Raw genomic sequence first — 13,336 nt, 5'->3', positions numbered from 1 at the left:
TTACCACCAAGTTCTTAGCTCCTGGCTGTGGCCTGCTCCAGCCTCAGCTGTTGAGGGCATCAGGGAAGTGAACGAACGGGTAGAAGCTCACTCTCTGTCACTCTACCTTTCAAATAAATAAATATTTCAGGCCAGCGCCGTGGCTCAATAGGCTAATCCTCCGCCTTGCGGCGTCAGCACACCGGGTTCTAGTCCCGGTCGGGGCGCCGGATTCTGTCCTGGTTGCCCCTCTTCCAGGCCAGCTCTCTGCTATAGCCCAGGAGTGCAGTGGAGGATGGCCCAGGTCCTTGGGCCCTGCACCCCATGGGAGACCAGGAGAAGCACCTGGCTCCTGGCTTCAGATCAGCACGATGTGCCGGCCGCAGCATGCCGGCCGCGGCGGTCATGGGAGGGTGAACCAACGGCAAAAGGAAGACCTTTCTCTCTGTCTCTCTCTCTCACTGTCCACTCTGCCTGTCAAAAATAAAAATAAACAAATAAATAAATAAATAAATATTTTAAGAAAATAAGTAAGATGACAAAGGTAAAAGTCTCTGCCTCAAACTCATAGTCTAATGGGAGAAACATAAAATAATTACAGAACTGGTAGAGGAAGGCATTCAGCCTAGCAGTTATGATGCCCACATTCCACAGTGGAGTGTCTGGGTTCAACACCCCTTTCCAGCCCAACTCCAGCTTCCTAGGAACCTGCACTCCTGGCTTCAGCCTGGCCCAACTCTGGCTCTTCTGGCCATCTGGGACATGAGTCACCAGGTGGAACACATTTTTCTCTTTCATTCTCACCCTGCCTTTCAAGTAAATAAATAAATACATCTTTTTGGAAAAAAAAAAAAAAAAAGTATGACATGGGGCCAGCACTGTGACATAGTAGGGTAAGCCTCCTCCTGCGGCATTGGCATCCCATATGGATGCTGGTTTGCATCCTAGCTGTTTCACTTCCCATCCAACTCCCTGCTAATGGCCTGGGAAAGCAGTGGAAGACGGCCCAAGTGCTTGGGCCCCTGCACCCGTGTGGGAGACCCAGAACTCCTGGCTTCAGCCTGGCCCAGCCCTGGTCATTGTGGCTATTTAGGGAGTGAACTGACAGATGGAAGACCTCTCTCTCTCTCTCTGTCTCTACCTCTCTCTGTAACTCTGCCTTTAAAATAAATAAAAATAAATCTTAAAAGAAAGGAAGTGTAATTATCAGTTGGGAAAACCCATGAAGTGTAGAATGATTGGCAGAAGAAAAACAATTTTAAAGGTCTTATAATAATCCTAGGAAGAAGGCAGGCATGTGGCACAGTGGTTAAGTTGCCACTTGATACACCCACATCTCATGTAAGAATATCTGGATTCAGGGACCAATTCCAGCTTCCTACAATGCAGTAGGTGATGGCTCAAGTAACTGAGTCCCTGCCACCCACATGGGAGACCTGGATTGAGTTCCGGGATCCTAGGTTTGGCCTGACCCAAGCCCAGCCATTGTGGGTATTTGGAAAGTGAACCAGCAGATGGGAACTCTGTATGTGTCTTTTTCTCTGCCTCTCAAATAGAAAAATAAAAGTAAATTGCATCTCTAAAGAAACAAAATACACACACTTTAGTTCTATTTTTGTTTTTTCTATTTTAGTTCTATTTTTTATTCTGTGACCTAAAGACTTGCTACCAGTTGGTACTTAACCAATTCATCTCAAGTATTACTGTGTGTTTTAGCAGCCTGGGGTCAGTGACATGAAATCCACTGGGGCAGGTGCCTGACGCAGCAGTGAAGGCACTGCTGGGGATGCCTACATCCCATATCAGAGTACCTGTATTTAAGTCTCACCTCAACTCCTGATCCCAGCTTACTCTAATGCACACCTCAGGGAGAAGCAGGTGATGATGGTTCAAGTTATTCTACAAGCCCAATATCCCTTATATTTAAAAGATGGTAAAACCATCTACTTCACAGGGGTTACTATGAAGATTAAGAGAGAATCTATTCAAAACACAGCACATTCATTCATCCAACAGCTGCTTCGTGTCAGGCACAGTTCTAGGCAATAAAGTAGCGAGGAAAGTCCCTACTTTCATGTAGCTGATGTTCTAATATAAGGAAACGCAAAATAAAATATCTGCCGAGCTAAATACTATGAAAAATAAAGGAGAAAATAAGAGGCAAAGAGCGACAAGGAAGGGACAGGCAGTCAGCCAAGAAGTTAAGACACTGGTTAAGATGTCCCTACCCCACACTGGAGTACCCAGGTTTAAATCTCAGCTCTGACTCCTAGTCAAGCTTCTTCTAAAGCAGATCCTAGGACTCAGCAGTGATGAGTCAACTAGAGGGGGCCCTGCCATCCTGTGAGAGACTCAGATATGAGTTCCCAGCTCCCAGATTTAGCCTCAGCCCTCCACTGGCCATGGCGGGCATCTGGGAAGTGAACCGCCAGATGGGAGCTCTTCCTCTTTCTCTTTGCTTCTCAAGTAAGAAAATACATACATACACACACACATACATACATACATACATACACACACACATACATACAAAACTGAAGCCTAAACAAGGTGGGAAATCTGAAGAACAAAATTCAATGGGCAAACTAAGACGCAGGGCAGGGTGAGGAGGAGGTGAAAACATGCTCAGCGTAAGAGTCCAGAAAAAAAGAAAGTCCCCTCCTCTCTCGTCTGGGGAGAAAATCCACTACCTAGGTAGTCAAAAATAAAAAATCAAAATGAAAATTTAGTTTCAAGAGATTCTGGGATGCAAGAGAAGGGAACACAGTGAAGCAAACTCCAATTCCCACACGAGTATACTTTAAACCCAAGCCTCAAACTAAACCCACAAATAAAAATCCATACAATATAACTTCACATTTTTCACATTAACAAAATTATGAACAAACATCCAGAACTGAACAAATCTTTCAGAAACACAGTCCAAACACAAAGGAATATAAAAATGATCAGACACACAATATAAAAGTGTTATTGTGTTTAAGGCAATAAAAGAGATATCAAAAGTATGACTAAGGAAAAGAAACCATAAAAATGTGAATATAAAAAAATTCAACAAAAGTTCTAGATATAAAAATTGTAAGATTTAGGGGCCAGCATTGTGGCATAGTGTGTTAAACTGCTATCTGCAAACATTAAAAGAAAATTATTAAGAGCCACCCATATGAGAGCCAGTTGGAATCCTGGCTGCTCCACTTCCAATCCAGTTCCCTGCTAATGTTCCAGGAAAGCAGAAAAGACGGCCTGAGTGTTTGGACCCCTGCCACTCATATGGAAGACCTGGACGGAACTCTGGGTTCCTGACTTTGGCCAGGCCCAGCCCCACCACTGTTCCCATTTGGGGAATGATTCAGTGGATATAAGGACGGAAAATTCGCTTTCACTCTTCCTCTCTCTCTCTGTAACCCTGTCTTTCACATAAATAAATAAATCTTTTAAGAAAGAAAGAAATAAAAGGAGCTGATGGTGATAACAATAATGTTATAGTGCCCTTATAGAATTGTTTTAATGTTTGCTTCACTTTAGACAATAATGAATCTTTTTAAAATGGTGCCTATTTTGTTTCTAAAAAAGATACATTATCATTTAATTTGAAATTGATTAACAAGATTACTATCAAGATTCTTTAGCCTTATATATTAACATTAAACCAACACTTTTTTAAAATCCTATTTAGTTTAAATGTGTTATATATATATATATATATACACACACATTTTATAACCTGTGAAATAATGATCACTTTTATTCAAGCCAAAGGGTGTTTTCAGTCTGATGGTCAAGACCCTGATTAGGATGCCTGCATCCCAGATAGGAGTGGCCTGGCTGCACAGCTGGAGCTGGGCTGATCCAAAGCCAGGAGCCAGGAGCTTCTTCCAAGTCTTCCCCATGGGTGCAGGGACCCAAGCACTTGGGCCACCTTCCACTGCTTTCCCAGGCCATTAGCAGGGAGCTGGATCAGAAAAGGAGAAGCCGGGACTTGATCCAGTGCCAGCACTGCAGGCGGAGGCTCAGCGCACTATGCCACAGCACTGGCCCCTAATTTTTAATATTTTAAATTTTTCATTCAATTACTTACTTGAAAGGCAGAGAGAGAAGAGAGATCTACCATCCACTGGTTTAGTCCCCACAAGCCCACAACACACGAGACTGGGCCAGACAAATGTCACGAGCCTGGAACTTAACCTCAATTTCCCAAGGGGAGAGCAGGAACCCAAGTACTTGAGCTATCACCTGCTGCTTCCCAGGGTACACATTAGCAGGAAGCTGGATCAGAAGTAGAGCCCAAATCCAAAACCAGGGACTCCAATATGGAATGTGGGTCTCCCAAGTGGTGACTTAGCTATTGCACTAAATGTCCTCCCAAACTGCTTTTAAGTCACCATAAATCAACATGCAGATGGGTTTCTGAGTATGCACTCCATCAACTGAGAGTTAATAAAAGAATACTAAAGGAAAAGGAAAAAAAACTACTTTAAGAGCAGGTTATAAAAGACTATTTTTTTTAAGATTTATTTGAAAGTCAGTTTACAGAGAGAGGGAGATCTTCCATCTGCTGGTTTACTCCCCAGATGGCCCCAGCCAGGGCTGGGCCAGGCCAAAGCCAGGCACTTCTTCAAGGTCTCTGGTGTGGGTGTCAGGGGCCTAGCCACTTGGACCATCTTCCGCTGCTTTTCCTATGCCATTAGCAGGGAGCTGGGTTAGAGATGAAGCAGCCAGGACACAAAAGGGTCTCCATATGGGATGCCAGCATTGTAGTCAGCAGCTTTACCTGCTACGCCACAACACAGGCCCCGAAAGCGACTATTTTGAAAATAATAAAATTGTTCTCACAGCTAAAAAATGAACACTGATATAACTTAAAATTATATGATGAAAAACTCGGGCTGCCTACAGATATCTTCGTAAGAAAATAGAAAATATTTAAAGAAAAGTGCATTAAGGTTTTAAGCCATGTATCTTTTGCAGTAAAGAATGGTAACTAGGCTTTCTAATAGTTGTTGTAATGTATTTAATGAAAAGATTAAAACACTTCCACTTAATTTAACTTTTGAAGTGCCAAGTTTGTAGAAAGTTCTAGAGGCATAAAGATAATTTAAAAACTTTATTGCTTATCTATATGTAATAAGATAAAAACGTATTGGGGACATTTTATTTCAAACATGGAAATATTATTAAAAACAGTCAAGAATATACTGTGAAAAGAAATACTGAATAAAAATTAAATATACCAGATTAGCTCAACTAGGTCAATATGAGAAACAAAAGTTTAGTTAGTGGGCCAGGCATTTGGCACAGCAGTTAAGATGCTGCCTGAGATGCCCCATCCCATATCACAGTGCCTGGGTTCGAGTCACAGCTCCACTCCTTACTCCAACTTCTTGCTAACGCAGAACATTGGAGGCAGCAGTGAAGGCTCAATTAGTTGGATCTCTGCTATACATGAAAGACCCAGACTGCTTTCCATACTCCTGGCTTGAGCCTGACTGGTTCCAGCCAGCACAAGCATTTGTGGAGTGACCCAGCAAATGGGAGATCTCTGTTTGACCATTTGACTGGTGGGTTTTCTCTTCCTCTCTTCTCCTTCCCCCTCTCTTTCTCTCCTCTCTCTCTCTCAAACACACTGTAGATCAAAAAGGAAAAAAAAAAAGTTCACTACGGGGTACAGCATTTGGCCTAAGCAGTTAAGATGTTGGTTAACATGCCTGTATCCCATATTGAAATGCCAGGGTTTGATTACTGAATCTGGCTCCTGACTGCTTTCTTGCTAACGTGCACCCTGTGATGCAGTGGTAATGGCTCAAATAGTTGAGTTCCTGGCTCCTAGCTTGATCCCAGTCCAGTCTCACCTGCTGTGGGCATTTGGGGAATAAATCTGTATATGGGAGTATTTGATTTCACTATCAAATAAATTTTAAATGTGTATATTATGATATAAGGTTTTTGTCCACCGTTCCTGGATCATAACACTCTCCCCAAAGCAGGATATAGAAACCAGAATTTCCAGGGTGAGCATTGTGGTGCAACCAGGTAAACCACAGGCTGGGAAGTTTGCACCCCATATTGGAGTGCTAGGATACAGTCCAGCCTCTGCTTCCAATCCAGCTTCCTGTTAAAGTGCCTGAACAGCAGGTAATGGCCCAGGTACTTTGGTTCTTGCCGCCCACAGAGGAGACCCCACAGGGTCCACAGCTCCTGGCTTCAACATGGCCCATCCCTGGCTGTTGGGGGCACTTGGGGAGTGCACCAGCAGATGGAAGATGACTGTGTCTCTCCCTCCCTCTCTGTCACTCTGCCTTTCAAAACTTTTTCAAATAAATAAACTTTTTGAAACCAGAATTTTCTTTACAAAAGCATATTATAGGAACTGCTGTGTTCTTGTCTTAGAGCAGCTGACTAAAAATTTCTCTGACCTACCTTGTCTGAAAATAATTGAGACCTCCATTTCAGGAGCCCTGTCCCATAGCCACGAGGAAGGAATACTGAAAAATTAGACAGGCCTTGCTGGGTTTCCCCACCCAGCCAATTAACACTAGATTGTACCCTTTTTTATTCCATTACATCTCAACACAGCTGTCTATAATTTAATCAAGCCTATGCGATGGAGTCTCCACAAGGACAGGGTTCAGAGAGATCCAGGTAGCTGAACAAGTGGAGGCTCCTCGGGCGGTGTGCCTGAAAAGGTGCAGTATGTAGGATTCCTGCCCCTCCTCCATACCTCACTCTTGTATCTCTTCATCTGTATCCTCTTTAATATCCTTTAAAATAAACCAGTAAGGGCCGGCGCCGCGGCTCACTAGGCTAATCCTCCACCTAGCGGCGCCGGCACACCGGGTTCTAGTCCCGGTTGGGGCGCCGGATTCTGTCCCGGTTGCCCCTCTTCCAGGCCAGCTCTCTGCTGTGGCCAGGGAGTGCAGTGGAGGATGGCCCAGGTGCTTGGGCCCTGCACCCCATGGGAGACCAGGAAAAGCACTGGCTCCTGGCTCCTGCCATCGGATCAGCGCGGTGCGCCGGCCACAGCGCGCCGGCTGCGGGGGCCATTGGAGGGTGAACCAACGGCAAAAGGAAGACCTTTCTCTCTGTCTCTCTCTCTCACTGTCCACTCTGCCTGTCAAAAAATAAATAAATAAATAAATAAATAAACCAGTAAGTGTGTTTTCCTAAGTTCTGTGAGACACTCAAGCGAATTAATTAAACCTGAGTGGGGAGTTGTAAAACTCTCAACTTTACTGTAGCTGGCTGGTCAGAAGCACAGGTAACACAATCTGACTTGCAGTTGGCATCAAACCAAATGGAAACAAGACTGTGTACCTTCAGGGGTCTAAATTATCAATTCTATTGCCTCTAGGAAACCATAAGGCTTTTGGAAGTTTCACCAATTCGCCCAACTTTCTTTTAATTAGCATTAACCTTATTTTTTTACAAGATTTATTTCTTTACTTGAAAGAGTTACACAGACAGAGAAGGAGAGGCAGGCAGAGAGAGAGAGAGAGAGGTCTTCCATCCGCTGGCCCACTCCCCAACTGGCTGCAACGGCCGGAGCTGCACAGATCCGAAGCCAGGAGCCAGGAGCTTCTTCTGGGTCTCCCACACTGGCTCAGGGACCCAAGGATCTGGGTCTCCCACACTGGCTCAGGGACCCAAGGACTAGGGCCATCTTCTACTGTTCTCCCAGGCCATAGCAGAGAGCCGGATGGGAAGTGACGCAGCTGGGACTCAAACCAGCACCCACATGGGATGCCAGCACTGCAGGAAGCGGCTTTACCCGCTACACCACAGTGCCGACCCCTATCATTAATCTTAATAAACAATTACCTACTCATGATCTATGGAAATATTCACACTCTTTGAATCACTTCTCTCCTATAAATTCAATGTACAAATATTCCTACAAAAGCATCTTAACAGCAAAAACAAAAAGTTCACTCAAAAACTGCTAAAAGAAATGAGGACATAAATAATGGAGAGACAGTCCATGCTCATGGACTGGAAGACTGAATATTCCCCAAAGTGATCTATAGATTCCATGCCTATCAAAATCACAGCTTGCTTTTTTAAAAAATTGATAATCTGGATATTAAAAGTCATATGAAAATGCAAAGGACTCAGAATAACCACAACAATCTTGAAAAAGATCCAAGTAAAGGGTACACATTCCCTACTTCAAAACTTACTACAAATACACAGTAATTAACAGTTTGGGCCATGTTGAGAATAGATATATGGATCAATGGAAAACAACTGAGAGTCCAGATAAATCCTCACACTTACAGTCAACTGATATTTTCAATTTTTAAGACTTTATATTTTTTTCTTAGTTTTTATTTATTTATTCATTTGAAAGGTAAAGTGACAGAGAGCAAAAGACAGAAAAATCTTCTACCAGCTGATTCACTCCCCAAATGCCCAAAACAGCCAAGGGTAGACCAGGTCTAAGCCAGGAAGCAGGAACTCCACCCAAGTCTAATAAGTGGGTGACAAAAATTCAAAATACTTGTGCCATCATCTGCTGCCTTCCAAGTACATTAACAGGAATCTGGATCAAAAGCAGAGATGGGTCTCAATCCCGGGTGTTCTGAGAGAAGATGCTGTGATCCCAAGTGATAGCTTAACCCACTGTACCACAACACCTGTCTTAGCAATTGCTTTTTGACAAAGGTCCCAAAGCAATTCAATGGAGGAAAAAATAGCCTCTCAACAAATTGCACTAGGACAATCAGGAAACTACATACAAAAAAGATGAATTTAAACCCTTCTCTTACCCTCATTTCATACCACACAAAAAATAACTCAAAATGGCCTAAACTAGAAAGTGCCTTCAACACAGGATGTAAAGATTCTAAAACTAGATTGTGGTAATGGTTGTAAAACCCTGTGAATTTCCTTAAAATAACTGAATGGCATACATAAAATGAATGAATTTCATTGTATCTAAAGTATAATTCAATAGAGCTGTTTTAAAATTGTTACCTCTAAAAGATGACAATAGCCACTAAAAAAATTATATTGCAAGAACTATACACTCGGCCGGCACTGCGGCTCACTAGGCTAATCCTCCGCCTTGCAGCGCCGCCACACCAGGTTCTAGTCCAGGTCGGGGCGCCGGATTCTGTCCCGGTTGCCCCTCTTCCAGGCCAGCTCTCTGCTGTGGCCAGGGAGTGCAGTGGAGGATGGCCCAAGTGCTTGGGCCCTGCACCCCATGGGAGACCAGGAAAAGCACCTGGCTCCTGCCTTTGGATAGACGCAGTGCGCCAGCCGCAGCGCGCTGGCCACGGCAGCCATTGGAGGGTGAACCAACGGCAAAAGGAAGACCTTTCTCTCTGTCTCTCTCTCTCACTGTCCACTCTGCCTGTCAAAAAAAAAAAAAAAAAAAAAAAAACTATACACTCTATTACAGAACTAACAAGGCTAATAATGAGACATCAGAAACTAAAGTAAATAAATAAGATAATGCTGGAATATAACAACTGCAACCATATAAAATTACAGATATTACAATAAAAGTATATAGCTATAGTAACATTTAACATGCCATGCATCATTCTAAGAATTTTATAAGTACAAGGGGTCTTCAAAAAGTTTACAAAGTGGCCAGTGCCCCGGCTTACTAGGCTAATCCTCCGCCTGCGGCGCTGGCACACCGGGTTCTAGTCCTGGTTGGGGTGCCGGATTCTGTCCCGGTCGGTCGCTCCTCTTCCAGTCCAGCTCTCTGCTGTGGCCCGGGAGTGCAGTGGAGGATGGCCCAAGTCCTTGGGCCCTGCACCCACATGGGAGACCAGGAGAGGCACCTGGCTCCTGGCTTCAGATCAGCGCAGTGCGCTGGCCGCAGCGGCCATTGGAGGGTGAAAAAAAAATTCACGGAAAATGCATGTTATAAAAAAGAACATGCATGGATTTCAAAAATCTTTTGCACCAAAATACTTTAAAAAAAATAAAAGACTGATTGATTTGAAAGGCAGAATTAGAAAGAGAAGACATACAGAGAGAAAGAGAAATCCTCTATCTGCTGGTTCACTCCCCAAATGACAACAATGGTTGGATCTGGGCTAGTCCAAAGCCAGGAGCCAGGGGCTTCTTCTGGGCCTCCCATGTGGGTGCAGGGGCCTAAGCACTTGAGGTATCCTCCACTGCTTTTCCAAGCACATTAGCAGGGAGCTGGATCCAAAGTGAAGAAGCCAGGACTCAAAAGGACACGCACAAGGGGTGTCGCCTTCATGAGCACCCACTTTATCCTCTCTGCTAAAATGTTGGCCCCCAAAAATACTTTTATACAAATATATTATTTAAGAGTCAAAGAAACAGGAGGAGAGAAAGTTTACATCTGCTGGCTCACTCCCTAAATGCCCACAACAGCCAGGGCCAGGCAGGCAGAAGCCAGGAACTCAATTCAGGTTTCCCACATGGTGGCAGCAATCCACTTTGAACCATCACCTGCAGCCTCCCGGGGGTTTTTTGTGAGCAGGAAACTGGAATCAGTGCAGACTCAGGACTCAAATCTAAAGAGGGATGTGGTATCTTAATCCATATCTTAACCACTACACCAACTGCCTATCCCTAAACTTATCTTTTCATTCTATTTTTCCACAATGTCCCCTCATACTTATTTTAATCCTGCTATAACTAATCCATAAAGAGATTTAAAAACTAGCTCAAGGTGAAAACAGGATGCTACAATAATGGATGACTTCTTTTCTTTTCCTCTTTACACAAAGAGCTTTAACATTACTATTCTACTATTTACATATTTAAAACGCAAGAGAATGGGATGGGCATTTGGTACAGCAGTTATGATACCTGTGTCCCATACTGGATTGTCTAGATTGGAAACTCAATTTTGTTCCTGACTCCAGCTTGACACTGAGAGGCTGCGGTGATGGTTCAAGTAACTGGGTTCCTATCACTGAGATGGGAGACGTGAATTGAGTCTAGACCCAGCCACAGACTGCTATAGGCCACAGTGAGCCAGCAAATGGGAGCATTCTCTCTCTTTCTCTTTTTCTCTCTCTCTCTCTTTCTCTCTCTCACTTTCTTTCAAGTTCTCTCTCCTGCTTGCCTCTCAAATAAAAACGTATATAAACCTGTGCATGTGTGTTTGTATATATTTGATATGAATAAAATAGTGGATATTATTGGTTGCCTAGTTATTATCCATTCACCCTTTCAATTTCTTAGCCAGATTTTTTTCGAGTATCTACCCCTCCACATACAGCCCACATACTTCAGAGAAAACTTACTCCACTCCTAGGTATAGCAGTTGGTCCTGATTTGCTTAAGCTGGTCAGCACATTTCAGTGGTGACAGCCTCTTGATCTGGTGGTCCAGTCAAGACTCTTGTTTAGAATATTAACACAGAAGTGTTGTCACTACCAAGGGATATGAACAAGAATATCTGTGGCCCCCAAATACCACGGGAAGCTACCCTACAATCACGAGGGGAATTGCAACAGATTGAAACTGATATCATATAAAGCAAAACAGAAAGAAGTCGGGCCTTTAATATTACTATAGTACTGCAAGTCATACCCTACCTTCAGATACACGGACCTATAAATCCTTTTAACTGTGCTCAAAGTAGTCAAGTTTTCTATTATTTATAACATAATTACAAATTGATATCAAGGAAGTTCATTAACAAGCATGTTTCTAGATTGGATTACTCTTTCTTTTTTTTTTTTTTTTTCGACAGGCAGAGTGGACAGTGAGAGAGAGAGACAGAGAGAAAGGTCTTCCTTTTGCCGTTGGTTCACCCTCCAATGGCTGCCGCGGCCGGCGCGCTGCGGCCGGCGCACCGCGCTGATCCGATGGCAGGAGCCAGGAGCCAGGTGCTTTTCCTGGTCTCCCATGGGGTGCAGGGCCCAAGCACCTGGGCCATCCTCCACTGCACTCCCTGGCCACAGCAGAGGGCTGGCCTGGAAGAGGGGCAACCGGGACAGAATCCGGCGCCCCGACCGGGACTAGAACCCGGTGTGCCGGCGCCGCTAGGCGGAGGATTAGCCTAGTGAGCCGCGGCGCCGGCCCTGGATTACTCTTAATATTTATATTTATGATGGAAGATTTTAAAGAGGAAATAATTCTAGATCTGCACATCAAAACAAAAACATGTTGAATAATTACCGTTCTAATAAAAGGTTCATGTAACACCTTGAAAGGTAACCACCTATGATTTTATATGGACCACATTTTTTATTTGACATTTTAAAAGATTATTTTCTGAAATCTAGATTTAATTTTTTTTTATTTGAAAGGCAGAGTGACAGCTTTCATCTGCTGGTTCACTCGCCAAATGACTGAAATAGTCAGCGCTAGGCTAGGCTAAAGCCTGGCACCAAGAATTACAACTGGGTCTGCCATGTGGGCAACAAGAACTCAGGCACCTAGGCCATCATCCACTGCCTCTTAGGCACATTAGCAGGAAGCTGGATCATAAGCACAGACAGCCAGAACTCAAACCAGACACTCTGATATGGGATGCAGGCATCCTAAGAGATGACTTAACCTGCTGCACAATACCCTCCCCTAGATTTAAAATTCTTCCAGAAAAATCAAAATATATGACATCAATGGGCCTACATTACTGCAAGGCAACAATCAGCTGGAACAGAATAGCAACTGCCCCTTTAGGACCACCAAGTATACTCTGTACACAGTCAATACAAAGACTTAGCATGCTCTGCTCCTGCAGGTGTTAAGAGTTAATAATTGGCATTAATATTGGCCATTAATATTTGGCAGGATATATGTCAAATGCCACATAACAGGTAACAAAAAATTATATTCTACCTATTAAGTTTTAGCCTTTTTTTTTTTTTTTTTTGACAGGCAGAGTGGATAGTGAGAGAGAGAGACAGAGAGAAAGGTCTTCCTTTTGCCGTTGGTTCACCCTCCAATGGCCAGCACGGCTGGCACGCTGCAGCCAGCGCACCGCGCCTATCCAAAGGCAGGAGCCAGGTGCTTCTCCTGGTCTCCCACGGGGTGCAGGGCCAAGCACTTGGGCCATCCTCCACTGCCTTCCAGGGCCACAGCAGAGAGCTGGCCTGGAAGAGGGGCAACCGGGAAAGAATCCGGCGCCCCAACCGGGACTAGAACCTGGTGTGCCGGTGCCGCAAGGCCGAGGATTAGCCTATTGAGCCGCGGCGCCGGCCAAGTTTTAGCCTTTTAATTAACAGCACATAGTAACTTCCTGAACAAGAAGAAGGTGGGCATTTGGTACAGTTGTTAAAATGACATTTGGGAAATCTGTACCCGTATCAGAGTGCCTGGATTCAAGCCCTAGCTCAGCTCCTGACTCCAACTTCCTGATTGTGTGCACCTTGTGAGGCAATAAGGGTCCCTTCCACCCACATGGGAGATCCAAATT

At 44.2% G+C, this 13,336-nt stretch overlaps 1 protein-coding gene across 6 annotated transcripts in view; it reads right to left on the bottom strand.

Moving 5' to 3' along the window:
* The window catches only part of LRBA (LPS responsive beige-like anchor protein), a 747,733-nt gene that overhangs the window by 729,173 nt on the left and 5,224 nt on the right, over window positions 1-13,336 (bottom strand). The gene's annotated exons all lie outside the window — the stretch shown is intronic.

Source organism: Oryctolagus cuniculus, chromosome 8 (assembly GCF_964237555.1).
Source record: "Oryctolagus cuniculus chromosome 8, mOryCun1.1, whole genome shotgun sequence".
In the NCBI taxonomy this organism is placed as follows: domain Eukaryota; kingdom Metazoa; phylum Chordata; class Mammalia; order Lagomorpha; family Leporidae; genus Oryctolagus; species Oryctolagus cuniculus.
This window is presented reverse-complemented; position numbering and strand designations above follow the sequence as displayed.